This window comes from Ruditapes philippinarum, unplaced genomic scaffold (assembly GCF_026571515.1).
Source record: "Ruditapes philippinarum isolate M1 unplaced genomic scaffold, ASM2657151v2 ctg517_1_1_1_1, whole genome shotgun sequence".
Lineage (NCBI taxonomy): Eukaryota > Metazoa > Mollusca > Bivalvia > Venerida > Veneridae > Ruditapes > Ruditapes philippinarum.
In genome coordinates, this window is record NW_026862442.1 from 132948 (window position 1) to 153140 (window position 20193).

The window sequence follows — 20193 nt, forward strand, 5'->3', positions numbered from 1 at the left end:
AGTCTTCATCAAAGTTATATTGCTTATAAAAAATCCTTAAAAGTCCATTGAGCCCCTGAAAAGGTTACATGTTTTAAAAATATATATAAATCAAAATATTACTTTGTGTACATTTTGAGTTTACATTTTGCTACCTTATCAATGCATTACAGCACATTCAACTCTACTTTTTCAGTTAGTTTACTTGCTCTAAATCCATTTATCAAAACTATTTATTTAAACAAATATCTCACATGTCTATAAGATCAATAACCATTGATTTCTACGACAAAGTGTGCCTTTAAAATTTTGTTGTCAGCGTATACATACATAAATAGATAAGATGTGTCAAATATTGTCAACGATTTTAGTAAATGAATGTAATTAAAATTGAAGCAAAAGCCTCAAAGTAACCTACAAAGGATTTTCAAGCATCCTGCTCATTTGAGTTGTATCCATTGACATATATGTAGTATAATCACATTTTTGCTCGCTAGTTAAAGCAATCTAAATTTATACTCAATCAAACTCTGGAAAGATGCCTAAGTTGAGTTTTCAATTGAACAACTAATTAAGGTCTTGTAAAAAAGTATTTTTAGTCTCTGCTTAAACATTAATTAATATTTTTTCGTTACCTACACACTGCATAAGCCATATGTTATAAATTAAGAAATCTGCCTTCTACATGTATATAATGGTGTTATATTTAAAAAGACTAAAAACAGGACGTCTTGTAAATTAACAATTAAATTATTCAATTCAGATAAGCCTAATGACAAATGTTAATTGCAGTATGAAAATAAGATATTTGATTTTATCTTTCTTTAAAAAAAAGATATTTATCATGAATTAAATGTTAGTTATGGTTTGGCCGTATTTCAAACGTCAGCCTTTTTCCGCTTTGTCTATATTGTCACGAACTTCCCGTGGGCTAGGATATTACCATTATGATGCTGACAACTGAAATTGATGGGTCGTTCTTTAATTATGGATTTTGAACATACTGAATTATGATGTGTTTCATTTATATAATTCATTTGTTAACCCAGATAGCTCCAAATATGGAACAAAGTTTTAATAGTGAGACAGATTAATAGATAAAAAATCATGGATCATAGTTCATAAGTTTAGGAGTCATGATGTCATTCAGAAGTTTAAAGTCAAAAATTGGATATACGGAACAGGATAGAAACTGGCAATGATCTTCCGAATACGAATTTATGGTGACGTTTATTAAGATCAATTTCAAACTTCATAGGGATTCTATTCCGCTTAAAAGTAAGTGCAATTTCTACTTCATGTGGTTACTTAATTCATACCAGGCACAAGTTCGTTTTCCAATTTTTTAAAGGGGCAACTATTAAATAAATTCCCTTTTTTTAGTAAAAATTTTGATTTTTGGGAATTTTTAAACACTTCTGTTATTTTATCTGTTTTTCTAAACGGAATTTAATATTATTTTAAAATTTTGGGACACAAAATTCCCCAGGGTTTGGGAAATATGTCACAAGGGTAATATACCGACATGTCTTATTACTCTTATGTATTGTGTCACTATCCATCCCCTGTATGTTTGTCAATTTGTTAAAACATATATGTACATGTCCTATATAATTGTCCTATTGATTCTCCCATATATTTCTCATTTTCATTTTTTCATTCATCCTATAAGCTCATTGCAATATGTAATACTTAATTCTCCCTTCTCATGAGAAGGAAGAACTATGTTTGATGGTCCCCACTGAGACGTGACAATATTAAACTTCACCACGAAATCCAAAGCAATCAGAATGTATATGGAGTGCGCCATTTTGTTCTATAGATAGCACCATTTTGATATCAGGAAGTTTTACTTTTAGTTTAGAGGTACACAGTTACTAGCAGCAGACGACAGAAAACAGTATAATTGTGATCAAAGAACAAAAGAAGCAAAATTCAGAAAAAAGATAGATAAATATGATATTACTCAACACACGTTGTATCTGAACTATAATATAAAATTCAATTTGAGTGTTTAAATTTTTGTCTTCGTTTTTTTTTTGTTAATACATAGTGCTCCCCGCTCAAATCAGACGGGTTTATTTTGTTGATAGCACCAGATGTGATTTGACCAATCCTTTTTAAGGAATGATTCCTTAATGCACTTCTGACTCGTTCAAATAAACAATTCTGATTCTCGGCATTATGTATGATAATGTCTTTCAATCTATCATCTGCAGTTTTTTTCCCTACAATTTTGAGAATCCTACCAAGCTGTTATGGGTGCATTTACACGTGTTAATTCTTTTTTCCACCAGCTTCTATACCGGACTCACTCCTGTTTATAATAATATTGATAAATTTAGTGTTCCCCGAGACGGAATTTCGGTAACAAACTTGTGTCATTCTATTATTTTAAACAACTTACTTCTTCTGGACGGGCCTCCTAACATTTAATCACCGGACATTGGTGACCTTATTTGGTCAAGCAAAGTCATTGTTGTCAGTCATGATATTATTCCTATTGAAAGTTTTTAGGGATAATTGTAGATGATGTATCTGTATGTAAACAGTATAATGCATAAGCTCATTTGAATCTAGGTAGATGTGTATATTCATAAACATGTAAGGTAGACAGTCATAAGTAGGAGATAATAAATAGAAAATTTACAAAAAAATGTGAAATTTTCAGCAATCCATAGATACTAAATATTTTTACATAACAGAAAGCTACTTAAAAGTAACATGTTTTAGCATAACGTGCATTGTATTGACATTGACTTGTTAGTTATGTTTAACTAATAAAGACTTTTTAGGTTTTGAAAGAAAGTATTTTTTTGCAGAAGGATACAGAATTACATGAAGTTTATTCAGCATCTTAATTAGTAAACAACGTCTATAACTAAATGGAATAAAAACTATATGTAGACATTTTGTTTATATTTTTAGTCACACCATGTGAAAATCATGAAAATGATAGGATTGTAGTATTTAATTAAACTGGTTTCAACATATTTAAGTTTGTTTACGAAACAACTTTTTGCAATTTGAGTCCGCTTCCTGGAACCAACCAGTACTGGTGTCATATGAAGAGATATGTTCGTGACCTGATTAAGGCTCGAACTTGTGATTCCTCGTTTAAGAGGCAGATACCTTTACTACTAGGCCGCCCCTCATTAAACTGAAGTTAACTGTGCCAAAATAATCCAAACCTTGCTTTCTAAGATCTTCTGGAAACTTGTATACATTTTGTACATATATGCAGATGAAAAAAAAATTCATTAAGAATAAGAACTTTACTGAATGATATTTGGTTATATTTTAAGGATTGTATTAACATAATTGTTGAGATCTGTGGTGAATTAAGGATGTCAGAAACAAATAGGTTTTCAGAATGTATATCCTTATCATTGAAGGTATATACATGTACATGTATATGAGTTGAGCAATACAATCAAAAGTCATATGAATACTTTTAAGTTTTACTGATTAAGGAAGACCTTGGCTGCTACTAAGTTTTTTTACATTATTGAAGACTCGATCATGCACTTGAGTAGAACCACAGTTGTCCATAAGATATAGATATATGTTGGGTTTCAAACACAAAGCTGTATGGGGTTGGTGATTTGAAGACCTTAACTACACACAAATAAACACCCCAGAACTTTACTCAGGACATAATTAGTATACTGAAATACAGTACTTGTACATTGAATCAAAAATAAAGAGAATTGGTATAAATTATTCCATATATTTCAGTTTGGTTTAAAAGTGATCTCTTCTAGCTTAAATACACTTTTTGTAAACTGACTTTATCTTAAACTTGTTCTACTAAGTACATAAAATGTTTTGCAAAACTTAAATCTTTTAGCCTGACTTATTTTGATTTCAAAACAGAATGACTAAATCATCTTGTTTAACAACTGACTAAGTTATGAATTCAACATTAAAAACAATAAATGAGGCTCTCAATAGCATAAAAACAGATTAGACAAATTTATTTAAAATTCTTACACAACCAGTATTTTTAACTTTTCAAGATAGGACTGAATTTGTGTTATTTTGCAATAAAAATGAAAATTTGGACATGTGACGTTACCATTTGTCATATGACAAAACTATTGAAAATGCATGGCACTGAAACATATCAGGCGCAAGTCAGCTTGATATCAGGTACGGCAGCATTTAGGATATATATCAATCAGTTGATTAATTAAAATCACTGTCGGTCCTTCAGATGTACAGCATTATATTAATCAGGCTATGCCCTCATGATATAATTCCTTGCATTTTTAGTTCAGTCCTTTTAAACTTGGAATTTTAGATAATTTAGAATTTTTGACATAATTGTCTATTATATAGCATGATTTTAAATCTTCCAAAAGGTATCAACATGAAACTTGTTATACTGTTAGTTATAAAGATTTTTGACAGGTTATATGACCCTGTATACATTGTTTTTTGCTTATATAACCTAGCCCCAAGGTGAGGGTTATATTGCAAACAACCATTTTTAAAATGACCATATAACCTGTCAGGATTCTTTGTAACAAATTAATAATACAGCAAACTTCCTTTTTACAGGAAAAAATGAGGTTTTCATATAATTCAATGAAGAATGATTTTACAAATATGCAGTATTATACTGATAACCAGGCATAGTTGTTAGACATGTACATGTATTATAAAGAGTTAAGATGTTTTGATAAAATAGAAGTCAAAAGCAGCACTCGTTCAGACTGGATTTGTTTCTAACTTAAAAGGCTTGTTATTACACACTTTAACTATGCATTTAATGAAAATATAATTTTTAGTGCTTTATCATGAAGTTAGATAATGTTCAAATATATCAAGTTTAAACTGTGAACATAAAATTGCTTCTTTATTATGCTCAAATTTGATATTGGAAAACATTAACAATTGCTTCACAGTCTCTTTTTAAATATAAAATGAACATGTTTGACTTAATCACAAAGCAGATATGTTATAGTGTTTTAAAATTCTTCACTCTATAGGTCATCACAATATGAATATATAGTGTCTTAAGAAAATACCAACTTTATTTGACCTTTGAAAGGGAACAAAGCTTACAATATCCAGTTTATTCATCCGTTTTTCAAATTAGTCATATACAGTAAGAAATTCTGTGATTAAAGGCACATTTTGCCTCAGAAATCTGTATCTTTTAAAGTCTTTGGAATTGTCAAACATGCGCTGAACATGCTGTAATGTGTTGTTAAGGTAGCATAGTAATTTCATACAAGTATAAGCAAATCTAAACATGTTTGGAATTTCCGTTCAGCCATGAATAAAGAAAACATATTTCATTTCTTGCGTAATACTTTTTTGTATGTAATCAACACATAAAGTCAACAAAACAACTTGATTTACTACCATTCCTTTCTTGTCAAAATATTTTGACGCGCTCAGTTAGATTCTGCTGGGTCAAAATGTAGGAAAAATATCACAATAACTTGACTCGTAGTACAATTAGTTAGACTACACGCACATCAGTCGGCAAAAAGAATTAGCTTCTTGCGTAATTAACAACACATTAAAATTGATGTCTGCAAACATTCTATAAATGGAATCCGTCGACTACTTATAACTGACCTGCTATATTATAAGTATGATGCAATAACAACACTCATAGTATTAAACTCGCCGGAAGAAAGCATTTATAAAGTTTTTTCTTTAAGTGCAAGTTTTGGAAAGAAAACAAAATATACTCTTTTAAGACAATATTTTCGAATCAGGAATGACATGTAACAATATATATTGCTTGTTTTTTGCCGTGTTTATCCTACAAGAGCCTCAAGACTGATACTGAGTTCGTTTATTGATAATGATAATTTTCAGTTGTACAAATAGGTAACGCGACAAACATGTGTGAGTTCATTTTAGCTTCCCTCGTCCAGGTTTTTTGACGTTCATTTTGTTATCATGTGATATTAAATTAATCGCTTTGATTGGCTAAAGGCAAGCGGTGAACAGGTAGAATTGTTCAAATCTAATAATTAAAAAAGTAATTTAATATGATGGCCTAACTAAAGGGGATAAACTATGTTCACAGGCGTGCTTCTAAGGTTGAGTAAACCTGACAAATGTTTTGTATATATAAAATAAAGAATTCAAACAAAGTTAAAAGGTTATAAAGTTATATTCAATGTGTTGGTCCACTATAGAAGTATATGCGTATAAGCGTCTTCCCCCTTTAAACCTTAGATGTATAATGCAAATACAATTTGCATTAACTATTAAAGCAATTCATAAATATAGTTTATTTGGTACACTATAGAAGACGTACGAGTATAAGCGTCTTCCTCCCTTTTCAATTTAAGTAAAACTTTTATAATTTAGTGTGGGATATAATCCCAGTCCCTTCCTACACCATCTACGGTAGCCATCCTACCACATCTAGGCACACACACACACACACACACGTACGCACGCGCTCGCACAAACAAACAAGGATGTAGGTAAAATGTTATAAAAATATCAAAAGTAGATCAGATTATATTAAAATTCGATTCGACATCAGAAACTAACCCTTGGTCTGTATATCAAAAAGCCAGCAAGTAGGTCAACTGATATCAATAATATCAAAAGTGATTTCAAAATTCAATATGGCATCAGAAATTACACCTATGGTCCAGATTTCTAGTCTGTACATCAAACATCAAGAAAGTAGGTCAAGCCATATCAAAAATATCAAAAGTTAATCAGTTGATATCAAAATTCGATTCGGCATCAGAAATTACACCCCTGGACAAAATTTAAAATGTGTATGTCATAAGATTAGAAAGTATGATGCAATATGGTGTCCAAATTCTATACTTTAAAGTCATTTACACAAACAGAAGATGTTTTTTTCCCTAGCTTAACAAGATTGTATATGTCAACACTAAATAGTACCAGAAAAAGATGTTTTCTATGCAATTGAACTTTGCCATAGTGCAGTTGTGTCTAGTGATGTCTTATTTTAGCATATCAAATTAAAGACAGTGTGCAAATATGTTTACTCTTAAGAAAAAAAGAGAACGCATGACCTCAAATTATTTCTTAAGCAAACAAGTCATGACATTATACCAAAATTTTCAATTACGGAAGAAAAGAAAATGATGTGCATAATCTCCAGACTGCTTTTTACTAATATTTTAAGTTTCATAAAAATACGTTTAGCACTTTGTGTGTCACGATATCAAGTTTTCTTTACGGACGGACTGACGGACGGACTGAGACAATCGGACGGAGGGTAAAACTGAGCTCCCCTCCAATAATACCGGTAGGGGACTTATAACCCTTATCAGTAAATCTCTGTTTAATTAAGCTTTCATCTGATGAATGTGGAAACTGAAAAGAATGTGTACTTCTTTGTTCAACCAACGAGCTCAATCTTTAGTAATAAAGATATACGAATATAACATTCAGTTAAATTCATTTCTAAAATTAGAACAGTTTGCATACACGCGGTTAAACTGTAATGATACAATAGAAGGACGTGATCGGAAGCCAGAATTAAAACTGTTCTAAAACAGCAATGAGGCAGAAATATTTCTCGTTTCGAGTTATATGCCGAGTTATTGGTCGGTTATTGGGGGGGGGGGGGTTAGAGTAACCCTTGTCCGTCCGTCCGTCCATTCATCCGTCCGTTCTCTTATGTGTCGCACATAGCTCAAAGGATATTTTACCTTAAGTGATGAAACTTTACAGTAATGTTGATCAGCATGTGTAGTTGTGCACCTGGGTATTTTCGTGTGGATTTATTCAGTATTTTGCCCTCGAATTTTCAACTTGTGTCACATGTAACGCAAAAAGTATTTGACCTAGAGTTATGAAACCTTACAGGATTGTTGCTCAATATGTGAAGTTGTGCACCTGGTATTTTCATGTGGATATTTTAAAATTTTAAGAGTAATTGCCCTTGACTTAGTACAAAATGCAATTTTGAACTTGTGTCGCACATAACGCAAAAAGTATTTGACCTAGAGTCATGAAATCTTACAGGAATGTTGCTCACTATGTGAAGTTGTGTACCTAGGGTTTCGTATGAGGATTCATTATGTTTTGTAAGAGTTATTGCCCTTGACTTAGCAACAATTTTCAATTTTTTATTTGTGTCGCATGTAGCTCAAAAAGTATTTAACCTAGGGTCATGAAACTTTACAGGAATGTTCATCAGCATGTGTTGTTGTGCACCTGGCTACTTTCATGTGGATTTGTTTAGTATTCTTAGAGTTATTGACATTGACTTAGTAAAAAAATGCAATTTTCAACTTGTGAAACACATAACGCAAACAGTATTTGGCATACAGTCATTAAACCTTATAGGAATTTGCTCAATATGTGAAGTTGTGCATCTGGGGATTTGTATGTGGATTTATTATGTTTTGTAAGAGTTATTGCCCTTGACTTAGTAAAATTTGCAACTTTTTAACTTGTGTCGCATGTAGCTCAAAAGTATTTAACCTAGGGTCATGAAACTTTACACTAATGTTTATCAGCATGTGTTGTTGTGCACCTGGGTATTTTCATGTGGATTTTTTTAGTATTTTTAAAGTTATTGCCCTTGACTTAGTAAGAAAAATGCAATTTTCAACTTCTGTCGCACAAAACGCAAAACGTTTTTGATCTAGAGTCATGAAACCTTACAGGGATGTGAAGTTGTGCACATGGGGTTTCGTTTTTTGCGACTTATTATGATTTGTAAGAATTATTGTCTTTGACTTAGTAAAAAATTGCAATTTTCAATTTGTGTGGTGCATAGCTCAAAATGTATTTAACCTAGAGTCATGAAACTTAACAAGAATGTCTGTCAGCATGAGTTGTTGTGCACTTGGGGGTTCGCTTGTGGATTTATCCAGTATAAGTAGAGTTCTTGCCCTTGACTTTGTAAAACAGTTTCATTATGTTGTGTTATTTGTTCCTTGAGTGCTTGATTTAGAATCAACTAGCTTTACAGGAATATTGTCTACAGCACTGAAGCTATGCACCTGGGACTTTGCATGTGGATATTTTCAGTTTTATTAATGTTATTGACCTTGACTTACAGTAGTATGAATTTGCAATTTTCAACTTGTTCATGCAAAGCTCAAAAAGTATTTGACCTGTATGCTTGAAATTTTACAAGAAATTTGGTCAGCATGTGTACTTGTGCACCTTGGGGCTCACTTGTGGATTTATTCAATATTTGTAAAGTTCATGTCCTTAATATAGTAAAAGAGTTTTAGTTTCAACTTGTTGCACATGTACTCCAAAAAATATTTGACCAAGAGTCAAACAGTGGAGTGGGGGGGGGGGCACCCGTGTCCTATGAACACACTTCTACATTGTGATTCTTTTCCTAAAGCTGTGACATTATTTTTAATAAGAATGGTTCCAAAAACGGTTTATTTAAAAGAATTTAAAGTACTGGGAAAATATAATAGAAATATTTTGTGGAGTTGGTTAGTATTGTGTGCATATATGCCACAACTATATTCCAATACATAACAAAAAGAGAACAGATTTTGAGACGTATCTAAAAGTTACCTACCCCTGAGATAACTCCAAAAAAAATATAAAAAATATAAAGCTCAAAAGAAAGTATCTAAAACCATTGAATTTAAATGGCATTATTCATACTTAAGTTAAAAAGACATTAATGGTATCGAGTCAATTGCGCTGCGTTGCAATCGAAGCCATAGCCGTCTGCGTTGTAATTACTTTGTCTATTCATTTATAAACAGGCAAGTACAATTTCAAAAATTTCGCATATTTTGTAAAAGTACCATATATGCGATGCACTTCCTGTTTAGGGGTCGTTTGGCACACATTTTTACGGATTTTAACCAAAAAAAGGCAATAGTGGCGCCCCCTCGTCAAATTAGCATAAATGGCAATGCATTACCTCGTGTTCGTGTAATAAGTTGGAAGAGAACATATGTTGGCTCATAGATGTTTTCAGTAAACCACTCAAACATAAAGTAAAATTCAGTCATAAACTTACCGACAGCAGGCGGGTCCTTTTTTCGGCGTTTTTGAGACGAATACTCCGCCGCTTCTGCGAAAATTATGGTCAGTGTGACTATAAAAGATGTCATATAGCAGGTCAGGATTTCAACAAATTCAAGGATCTTACAAACACATCCACTTCACAGACCAATTAGCTCTTAATTGTTTTCTCTTATCTTGAGTACCCCTCTTCTTAAACAATGATAATCATTTGATGTGATATCTTCAATATTCAATTTTTATTAACGTACTTATTTCCAATTTATGACATGTTACAAGAAAAAGAGAAATAACATATTGACACTGGAAATGAAATAATTATCAAAAGAATAAATGTCATAATTGTGTTATTATTTGAAGTAAGTACGCCCTGAAAGTGTTTCCTGTTGCAATGTCAATATATCAAGTGTCGTTTGAATAGACTCAACTCTAAATTTCTTTAAATTCTCTGCCTTATACATGTACTTATTATACAATTGAGCAAGTGTTTTATCAGGTGTGCAAGATGTTAATCAGCGCAGGTTTTACTTTATCTTTACGCTAAAAAAAAGACTTATATCTTAAATTTACTGAGAAACTTCATCATTGCGTTGAAAAGGTGAAACCTTTTATTATTTTATGCATTTAGTGCAGAGAATGTTGTTGTGTAAAAGATCAAGAAGCACAATATATTTCGAAAGACATTAAAGGAATCATAATTTATTACTTGAACCAATAAGAATTGACGAAGCTATGTTTGCAACACTATGAGTTTTATAATTTGAGTGTCTCACCAATTCGGAACCAAGACTTTCCCTTTTAAGCGTAAACTATTACAACAAATTGACAGAGAATATCTCAAATAAAAATGTAAAATATTGACAAAATAAAATATACGTGTCATAGATAAAATCTAGTCAAATATCTTAGGTCAATTATGCCATAAAATACTTTTATTTTTCAAGAATTTTTATATTTTCTGTGTTCTGTTTAAGTTTCCATAAAGTTACTAACTGGCCAATTATCAGGATAGTAGATTTATATTCTTATATTATTTTATTTGATGAGGTACAATAATATCATGCCCAAGAGAAACTGCATTGCAGACATTCACTTGATGCTGTCGTCAAGCTTGATTGCTCCCATGTATTATTTATAAAACATTAAGTTCATTTAATCAAGTGGTCGAACGTATAGCGGTGCGTTACTTTTAAGCTAGGTAAAATGGTGCGATACGGAATTATGACAGAGGAAAGTGACAAGTAATGTGGGTAAAAACAAGTTTCTTCAAATGTTTGTTGTATGTTGTAATTTTTGTTCGAAAAATATAGGGCATGCTGAGCGGAAGATATATTCGAACATGATGGTCAAAATAAAAGAAATTTATTTCATTGTAAGGAGAAAGTTATTGAGGTATTTGCTACTTCAAATGCCACTGGCAATCTGACATACCTATAAAAAGGATACAAAAACAGACTTTATGGAACAAATATTTGATTATCAGTTATAGCAACAACATGTTTACGATAAATATCTTGTTCGCATATATCTACAATATTTACATGTTTCTAACTGTATACATGAAACTGACTGTACGCAGAAAAGTTGGTTCCTTACGATGCATTCCATTGATCGACTTATCAATGTTTATTATCTACGCATTGGTACATGTAATTAGTTATTGGTATGGTGAAAAGCAGTACCCTTTAGTGAACAGTTAACTATATCATAATTAAATTATGCGTATGGTCATATTATCGGACATTTTGTGGCGTACAGTCGTCTTATCGCACCAAAGACGGTCGTACACATAAATAGTTTGACAACAGTGCTTAAATATATATCTTAGCACAATAGCTTTTGCTATGCCCCTAAAATAATGAGTATTTACGTACGTTGTTAATAGAAATATCTAACATTCACAAATTTGTTTTTATTCTTATAACTTTTCCACGGACACAAAATCAGTTACTGCCAATTTTACTTCAATAACTTTTTTTTACTTTTGTACCTTAACTTATATGATTCGAGGAATTACATGTAGGCCAGAGCCTAGCATCATCCACACAAAGGTCAATGACTGTGACCGACTACCCGCCGTGAGATTTATATACATTTTTATCTATAACACACACTTATCAATTCATAAAAAGTCTACCGATAAAATGTCCTTTTTGAAAAAAAAGAGATATATCTACTGTTACAATGTAAGTCTCTTACAATGTTTTCAAGCAACGGATCTGACTTCAGAATATATTAAGTGAACTGTTACCCCACTTGGTAATTCAAATACACGTGCATGAAGGGAACCTCACTTTTTTCTCTCCCGCAAACTGAAAAACGGTGTCAAGCCCAAAATTCAATTTCAGGAACGCTGATTTTATTTATTTAATTCTTTTTTCTTTCTTTTTTTTTTAAATCAACATTGCAGATGAAAATAACATTAATAAATGGTAAGGAACGATTCCAGTGCATGTAATTTTTAATATTTTTTCTTTGCTTTTTTATTTATCCGCGATATTTTTTACAAAGTTCCCGCCTGGCCAAATACCCCTACATTGTGTCCATTTCAACTGACTCAACACATAGTTTCTGGTTTATTTCAAGTTTAACTTTAATTAACGCGATCTATCAAAATGAGTATTAATTTTATTTTACATGAAACTATGTTGTGTACACCCGTTTTAACTGTTTATTGGAGAGACCGGTGTATATACAATGTTTACATGTACACGAAGCGAGGTTCCCTGCGTGCGACCGCTTATAAATTACCAAGGGGGTAACAGTTCAGTTAATATATTCTGACGTCAGATCCGTTGCTTGAAATCATAGCGAGATACTTACATTGTAGTACTTTTAACACAGTAGATATATTTATTGTTTGAAAAGACGTTTTGTCGGTAGACTTTTTATGAATTGATAAGTGTGTTTTATATATAAAAGCTTATAAAACTCACGGAGGGTAGTCGGCCACAAAAAATAGTCGATCTAAAACCTTTTTTGCATCAAGAGCCTATGAATATACATTTGTATGTGTTTACATTAAAAAATCCACCATTATACTGTATCGCACTATTTCACCTCGCATAAAATGTATCGCACCGCTATACATGTACGTTCAACATTATAATCATCATTTTAAATTATAGTGAGAAACGTGATATGTATTACGTGTTTTATTTTTCTTGCCCAGCTTTTTTGTACAAATCGAACTTTGCAAACTTAAGTATGTGTAAAGTATACACACTTTAAGTATACAGGACGTGCTTAAAAATCTTCAAAACAAATAGCAAACAATTAACGACAGCAAACTTATTCTTCCTCTTACGAAATTCGTGGAAGGAATTGATTTCACTAAAAAAACTATTTAGCAGTGTACTTTTGAAGGGTTGGTTTATGTTTTAAACTACGAACATGTTCACAAGGTGTTTTCTTAAATATCAACCATACTTATTGAAAAAATCATAAGTAAGGAATGGTAACATTTGAATCATTTGTTATTTGATAAACACTTGAGGGGTAAAGTAAAAACAATGATTCGCCCTCCTATTAGGCTGCCTGTCTTATTCCCTACAATGGACTGTCAATTTGATACATTTGATTGAACAGATAGGTTATGTGTGCAGAGCTTGTGTTGTAGTTGATACAGTTCAAAGTTAAGATTTTTTATAAATTTTATAAAATTTAAAAGATGAATTTCCAGCCTTAATACTTTTCGTGTTTCTTCAATGTCTCATACACAAAAATCGCAAAATTAGATGATTAAGTTAGATCTGAATAGAAAAAGAATAAGATTTAAATAAGAATTAAATAAGTTTATTAGACTTTAGTTATAAAACCATATACATGTAGATAATGTGAAAATCACTGAATCTTAGTTTGAAGTGAAATGAAGCATCTACTTGCCTTTTAACCTATGAGTTATATATTTTCTTTAATAAATATTCTTGAATTTTTTTATTTTTTTTTTGTGGGGGGGGGGTAAATATATAACTAAATATCTAACTCATTAGGGCAATAGTCATGCCAATGTTATCTTTAAAATAACCTTAAATAACAAACATCTAAGGTTATGATGATTCATTAAAAGGCAGATTGACAATAAAATGTTTCTGCAAAATCATAATCCTGATGAATTTGTCCTGCTTTCTTTGAACAGTCTGTTTAAACTTTAAACAAGATACAAAAATTAAACTAACATAAAATAAAACACTCTTCTCAGACTGCATTGTCTCTATACTCGTTAAACTACAGTGGCTATATACTTGACAGACTAAAGTGGATCTATACTAGAAATACTAAAGTGACAGACTAGAGTGGCTCTATACTGTACTAACTACACTGGCTCTATACTGGACAGACTACATTGGCTCTATACTGGACAGACTACACTGGCTCTATACTAGACATACTTCAATGAATTTATACTGGACAGACTACACTGGCTCTATACTGGACAGACTGAAGTGGATCTATACTTGACAGACTACAGTGGCTCTATACTGAACATACTACACTGGCTATACACAGGACAGGCTGCAGAACCTTTATACTCTAGAGACTAAAGTGGCTCTATATTGGACATACTACACTTGCTCTATACTAGACATACTACACTGGCTCTATACTGGACAGGCTACAGTACCTCTATACTCGAGAGACTAGAGTGGCTCTATACCGGACAGACTACACGGGCTCTGTACTGGACAGACTACAGTGGTTCTATACTTGATATACTAAAGTGGCTCTATACTGGACAGACTACACTGTCTCTTCACTTGACAGAAAACAGTTGCTCTCTACTGGACAGACTACAGTGGCTCTATACTGGACAGACTACACTGGCTCTCTACTGGACAGACTACAGTGGCTCTATACTGGACAGACTACACTGGCTCTATACTGGACAGACTACACTGGCTCTATACTGGACAGACTACACTGGCTCTATACTGGACAGACTACACTGGCTCTATACTGGACAGACTACACTGGCTCTATACTGGACAGACTACACTGGCTCTATACTGGACAGACTACACTGGCTCTATACTGGACAGACTACACTGGCTCTATACTGGACAGACTACAGTGGCTCTATACTGGACAGACTACACTGGCTCTATACTGGACAGACTACAGTGGCTCTATACTGGACAGACTACAGTGACTCTATACTGGACAGACTACACTGGCTCTGTACTGGACATACTACACTGGCACTCTACTGGACAGACTACACTGGCATTATACTGGACAGACTTATGTGGCTCTATACTAGACAGACTAGAAGTGGCTATTTCTTGAACAGACAACACTAGCTCTATACTGTTCAAACTGCGAAGATTTATTATATACAGACTGCAAAGGTCTATGCTAAAAAAATTGAAACTTTTAATTAAATTTTGTTTCATGAAGTAGAGGAGAAGAAATACGAATTAACTGAATTAATTACAGAAAGATAGCAGCTTGGATGATAAATTTGATTAATTATCTGAAGGTCACAGAATGCCACTTGATTACATTTTTTTAATTATTTTGTTTTATTTTCTGATCAAGTTCAAGCTTTAAGTTGATTATTTGGCATCAATTCCTTCTTAACACTTCTTTAACACTGGAAAATCTTTGTTCTTCCTATGTTATTTCAAAGTCAGAAAAAACACCGACCCCATTAACTATGGCATTTGCAAAAAAATATTATGTCGGTTAAGCCGCATAAACATCTACCAATCATTGACGATAATTATTCATCCTGTTTCTGTATTAAGTTATCACAAGCATTTCAAGTTGATGTTAATCGTTCTTCTTCCTGGTCTAGGACTGAAATGAAAGGAAAAAATAATTAGTTTGTCATTTTGATTAAAAGGAAATTGGCAAAGTATCTCGTCGTTGATATTAAATTGTACTTCCTTCTTAACTGAAGTAATCATTAAATGACTTGTCATGTAAATTAAAACAATTGAACAACCAATTCACAAACACAATAAAAGTAACTAATCTCAGTCGTAAAATTAATAAAATAACTTCAAGCATTTGCAAAGTGTGATATTTCTTTTGTATCCAATACTATCAATATGGCATCTTTTTCAATTTCCAATCGATAACATTTCCATATTGTACTCCATCTAGCATCTTTTTCATATTCTATGTGAGAATCTGACCTAAACTTTCTAAAAGACATATTGTGCTCAGAAATTTATACCTTTAAATTGTTTAGAAAAGTTTAACATGTGTTTATAGTCTGATTTTATTGACCTGTCAATTATAAATACATTATAGCACTCATTTAAATATTCGATCCAACTTCGGTTTGGCCCGTGTAGTTTACGAGCATTAATGTGAAGTATATAAGTCATGTCTTGAAAGTTACACAGGATTTCGTTTATCCACAATAGCACAGTCGGTTAAGTGAATGCCTGATAATTGAAAGGTCTGTAGTTCGATCCTTACTGATGACATTGTTTTAGGCCTACTTTCTTTATTTTTGAGATCGACGTGTAGTGTGTTTTACAGGATTGAAATGACATTTATTGATTTTAATCCGAATGAATTTTAAACATTTATTCTTAAACCACGTTATAAAGGCAATTATTTATTAAATATTTACAGATATTACACACAACAAAAAGGTTTGCAATAGTTTTAAGAGAATGGCCATTTAATTAAAAATTAAAATAAGAAATAAAAAAGAAAATCGCTGAAATAGGATTCAAATTTACCAGTTTACGTCTACATTCTTCTAGTGAAATAACTTTACCAAATAAGAGGGATTTTTAATTTACACCACTTTCACAATTGGATATTTTACATTCATATCGATTTACAATTTGATCGTAACGTTCACGGAATATACCGACAACAGGGTCAAATTCAAGAGTGTCAGGTCAATGTTGTTGGACAATATCACTGAACTTATCTGTCGTAAAGGTAGAGAAATAATTGTAAACAAAGTGGTATTTTGCTTATTTACTATTATGATACCAACTGCCAACAGCGCAAGTTAATGTTTATCTAACTGGCAAATGAGTAATATATTTGCAAACTGTAGCAAGATAAAAAAAGATTTTGAGAAATAAAAAAGAGAACAATTATAAGGTATAAAGTGCCTAAAAGCGCAGGCGTGGAATAGAAGTTGTTTTACATTGTTGTGCAATTTTTCATAGACCCATCCACAGCTGAATAACTAATATTAAATGAGGCTAGGCTAGGCTAGGGTTTACAGCTAAGTGCTGGTCCTATGTTATTATCCCCCGCCGAAAATTTTCGGCGGAGGATATAGAAATAGTCTCCGTCCGTCCGTCCGTCCGACCTTCCGTCCTTCCGTCCGTCCGTCCTTCCGTCCGACATTTTTGTCCGGAGCATATCTCTAAAAGTATTTGAGTTATCAACTTGAAACTTCATAGGTGGATAGACCTCATTGAGGAGGAGTGCAGTGCACAATAATGATAACTCTACCTTGCATGATTTTTGAGTTATTGCCCTTTGTTATTTTTCAAAATTGATTTTTGTCCAGAGCATAACTCCAAAAGCCTATGAGATATTAACATGAAACTTCATAGGTGCATAGATCTCACTCAGGAGGTGTGCAGTGCACAAGAATGATAACTCTACCTTTCATGATTTTTGAGTTATTGCCCTTCGTTATTTTTCATACCTAATTTTTCACCTGAGTGGAGCATAACTCAAAAAGTGTTTGAGATATCAACATGAAATGTCATAGATGGATAGATCTTATTGAGGAGGAATGTTGTGCGCAAGAATGATAACTCTTTCCTATACAATTTTTGAGTTATTGCCCTTTGTTTTTTTCATGCTATTTTGTCCAGAGCTTATCTCAAACAGTATTTGAGGTATCAACTTGAAACTTCATAGGTGGATGGATCTCATTGAGGAGGAGTGCAGTGCTTAAGAATGATAACTCTACCCTGCATTATTTTTGAGTTATTGCCCTTTGTTATTTTTCAAAATTAATTTTTGTCCAGAGCATAAATCAAAAAGTCTTTGAGATATCAAAATGAAACTTCATAGGTGCATAGATCTCACTCAGGAGGTGTGCACTGCACAAGAATGATAACTCTACCTTTTATAATTTTTGAGTTATTGCCCTTTGTTATTTTTCATGTCTTAATTTTTCAATTCAATTTTTTTCTCAAAAAGTATTTGAGGTGTCAACTTGAAACTTCATAGGTGGATAGATTTTACTGAGGAGGAATGCAGCACACAAGAATGATAACCTACTCTGCATTATTTTTCAGTTATTGCCCTTTGTTATTTTCAGCCATCAGTATTCACATAGGTTTCAAATCTGTAATCACTTTAGCCATCAGTTTTCATTACCAAAAGACCTCTTAAAATGGAGTTATTCTGCTCTACTACATATACATTCTTCCAATGAGCAAATACATTCGGCGGGGGATGGCCATGTTGACATGGCTCTTGTTTAGTATTGTAGTACTCAGCAATGTGTTCTGACACTAAATACTACTCTCGTTTTGTTACATAGCTTCGTCTAACGCATTTTACTTTTACAAATATGTGTCGATCTAGTCACAGTTTCAATAAAACTGATTCGTTATTGTTTAAAATGTATAGCACTTCTCGAATAAAGGAACGATGGAACATAACAAAAGGAAATCAATTAATCCGATAAAATGATATGCAAAGTTGCCATTTTTGCCAAAGCATTCTTAAAATATGCGAAAAAAACACAACCAAAAGGCTAACACTTAAAAACGGCATGAAGAGTAGTTATACTTGTGCAGCAATCCACTCTTTCTCTTTGAGATATATCCACCTACAAATTCAAGTTCATATTCCGAAACATTAAGAGTTATGTTCTAGAAAGAATAAATAAATTCATAAATATCAAACTATTAATTCTTCCCTACATTGTATACATAAATGGCTCACCATTTAACACGAACTGCAAAGAATTGCAGTAGGTATTGAAACTTAATTTAAATGTCTTTTTATCTCCCGCCGAAAAGGCGGCGGGGGATATAGAAATAGTCTCCGTCCGTCTGACCTTCCGTCCGTCCGCCTTCCGTCCGACATTTTTGTCCGGAGCATATCTCAAAAAAGTTTTTGAGGTATCAACTTGAAACTTCATGGGTGTATGGAACAGAATTAATGCATTTATTCCATCTTGCTTTATGATATCGGAACTTACATTATGCTTGCTTCTATACTTCTTTATGACAATGAAAACCTGCGTTTTGCTGAATTCAATCATGCCTTATGATTACTGAATGCACTTTCATGTAATTGCAACCTTGTGTGTTCCCTACTAAACCATCAAACTCACATATTTTAATATGCTATATGTTTAATTGCATTTTTTTAAGGACAACGTATTATGTTTGGTGTTTAAGATAACATTCTTTATAAACTATATGTAACATGGTTGTTGTATCTTTAATTTGCTATAAATCTGCCACTTATATTGTCGCACATTATGTCAAATTAAACTATTCATTTTGATCAATAATTGGCTGATTTGATGTGTCTTAGCATTCATATGCTTCAATATATTCACTGATTACAAATATAATGCAATACATGATCACTGCGCATCGACAACGAAGATGACAACGATAGCGATATTATAGTCGCATGTGACAGTACGCACTAAGCAGTTGGCAGTAAGCATAATACGAGTTGCAATAATTTGTGTTCATATTATGACAGCAGGTGTCGCTTTTTCGGTACCTCCCGTTATTTTCCGGATGATCCCGTATTTTGGAACGTGGAGTAAACAAGTAACGTCCACTTTATATAGGGGCGTATACAGAACAGTGTTAGTTGGGGACTGACATTAAATTTACTAAAAAACAAGAGGAACACGATGCAACAGACGAAAAGTGCGTGTTTTTGAAGATTCCGCCAGCATGTGGAAAAAAAAAGTTATATATGTCTCTAATAACTCAACCTACCAGTGGCAACTCACCTCTTATACAATTGTTTACACTTCTTTTTGAGCGTGTGTGATATTATAAAGTGAAATTGAATTTTTATCAAACTTAAGGTGGCACGAAGGTGACATGTGTGTGTTTTTATTTATCTCGTGCGCAACGAGATACTGTGTCGTGGCCACGGGTTACTAAGTCGTGGCCGTCAGATAGTTAAGTCGTGGGAACGAGATACTATGTTGTGGCCACGAGTTAATTAATCGTGGGAACGAGGTAATTAAGTCGTGGACACGATATACTATGATATGGCCACGAGTAACTAAGTCGTGGCCACGAGTTACTAAGTCGTGACCAC